Below are 2,436 nucleotides of genomic sequence, written 5' to 3'. Positions count from 1 at the left end.
CGGGACCAGTTGCTGGAGAGGGATATCATATTTGGTAAGGTGAAAGATCACAGAGAAAGAGGAAAACGCCTAGCGAGATAGACTGGCAAAGTGGCAGCATCAATGGGCTCAAGAGTGGCAATAATAGTGAATTTGGCCCAGGATCCAGCAGTGTTTCGTTCTGCTGTGCATAAGGTTGCTATGAGTCAGTACTGACTCAATGGCACCTAACAACAACAGTGGTCGTAATCTGTCATAATCCTCTTGCCCTTCAGTATCAAAGGTGTGAGTGTATATGGTTCTCTACCAATCATTAACTGTGACTGCGTAGTTGTCAAAAACAGTTGGTACATATTCAGATGGAAATTTATTTGTTGTGTAGGATATCAGAAGACATGTTTTTACCAATGGCACAATCACCCACGATAACAAACTTAATTGTCTGCATTGCTGAAAACATTTTGTATTCACTTTAAATATTTCAAATTCAATCATGATTTCAGCTTCTCTGTCAGGCTGTTGCCAGCACTGCGAGGGTGGGGGATGGGGGGTGGGGGTGTTTCCTGGACTGCCTGACAGGGCCACACACCTCTCTTGTTCATTTAAAAAAAAAAGTATATTTGATTTCTTATAGTTGAGTTGGAAGAGCTATTTGCATACGTTGTTGTTGTGTTGTGAAGTGGAGATAATTCCAAACCATAGTGACGTTGTATAGGATTTCCAAGGAGCCAATTGTGAGTTTGAAGGCAGACCCTGCAGTTCAAAAGGCTTTGCAGTCTGGCATGTTAACACACAGCACCACACCAAAGAGCTCTGGTAGCATAGCAGTTACTAATCAGGCTACGAACATTTAGGTCAGCTGTTCAAAACTACCAGCTGTTCTGCGGGAGAAGAGGTTTTCTGCTCCTGCCTCAGAAACCCTGTACAATGTCTCTGAGTGAGAAAGTACTCCACAGCACATAACTACCATTTGCATATAGTGGATACAAATTCTTGTCAGATATGTGTTCTGTAGATATTTTCTCTCAGTCATGCTGTAGATTGGCTTTTAATTTTTTTAATGGTATAATCAAAGGGCAGAAGTTTTTAGTATTGACAGAGTAAAAATGATCAATTTTTCAAAGAATTCTTTTTCGTTAAGTAGTCATTGCCTATCTAAGGTAGCAAGTTTGTAGAATAATTCAATGAAAATATAATGGAATTTGTGCTTAAAGTTTTTGTAACTCCCTCTTAGATTAAAATAACAAAATATAGGCACTCTTATTGTTGTTGTAAAATGCCATAGAGTTAGTTCTGACTCACAGTGACCCTGTATAGGGTTTCCAACAAGCAGCTGGTGGGTTCCAACTATTTACTGTGTGGTTAGCAGTCCAGTATTTATCCTACAATGCCACACAAGGAATACTTAATAAAATGTCCTTTTGCATACCGGAATAGCTTAGGTTTTCACTCTTTACATCACTTTTAACAAATACTCAGAATGATATACAGATCTTAAATTTTTCTTTAAATATGACATTTGAAATAATAATAAAAAGCCCTGATAATTAACAAATTAACTCTCCAGAGGATGGATTTTGGTAACAATACGTTAAATCAGTGATCTTTCTATAATGAAGTGAACACAGAACGGCTTAGATCTGCACCATATCTTGTTTATTAGCAAACACAATAAACTACCTATCAAGTTTGAGCACTGTAAGTATTGAAGTGTAAATTTTCTATTACTTCAGGGTCACTGGTACAAAGTGATGTGCTGTATTTCAACAAAGATTTATTCAATATTTTCCTAGAAAAGTCTCTTACTACCACAAAGACAAAAAATTACAAGTCATTAAAAGAGACTTCTAAATTGGGAAATAAAACCCCACATCGGCGGCTGAGTGATGTGCGAGAACTGCGCAGACCTGGTGGAGATATTAAATGAAAACCAGACCACGGAGCGGCGGGGTGAGAGGTGTCTGGAGACCAGGTCGATGGGGGGACGCTGCCTAGCCGGAAGAGACTGCGGCAGCCAGCCAGGCTGTCCTACTTACCCCGGATGCGAGGGCGCCATCCTGGCCTAGCCGTTGGATCTTGGCTTTAAGGCGGGCTCCACCAACTTAGAGACCCACAAGTGCAGCCCAAAGCATCTCATTACAACCTTGTCGCCCCTGCTGCGCTTCCGCCTCTTGACTGACGTGACATCCGAGGATGGAAATCCCATGTATGAGCTGGACTTAAGGGCCTTAGCGCAATGAGATTCATGTTTAACAGCGACCACAAAACCTCCACTCGTCTGTCTGTCGAGCTGTGGTGGTTTGAATTGCTGTGATTCTGAGGGCTATGCCACCTGTATTTTAAATAACACTGTCAGATACAGGACCGGAAGGTGAGAAGGCAGTCAGAATGCGACTGGGGTAAAAAAATGCCTCCTCCAAATAGAGAAAAGCTCACAGAACCTTCATATGCTAATGG

At 41.3% G+C, this 2,436-nt stretch overlaps 1 pseudogene; it reads right to left on the bottom strand.

Annotated features, from left to right (window-relative positions):
- The window catches only part of LOC102828139, a 2,355-nt pseudogene extending 1,928 nt beyond the window's left edge, over positions 1-427 (bottom strand).
- Positions 428-2,436: the final 2,009 nt, after the last annotated feature.

Source organism: Chrysochloris asiatica, unplaced genomic scaffold (genome assembly GCF_000296735.1).
Source record: "Chrysochloris asiatica unplaced genomic scaffold, ChrAsi1.0 scaffold00387, whole genome shotgun sequence".
Taxonomy (NCBI): Eukaryota; Metazoa; Chordata; class Mammalia; order Afrosoricida; family Chrysochloridae; genus Chrysochloris; species Chrysochloris asiatica.
Note: the sequence above shows the minus strand (reverse complement) of the source record. Positions and strands in the feature narration are given on the sequence as shown.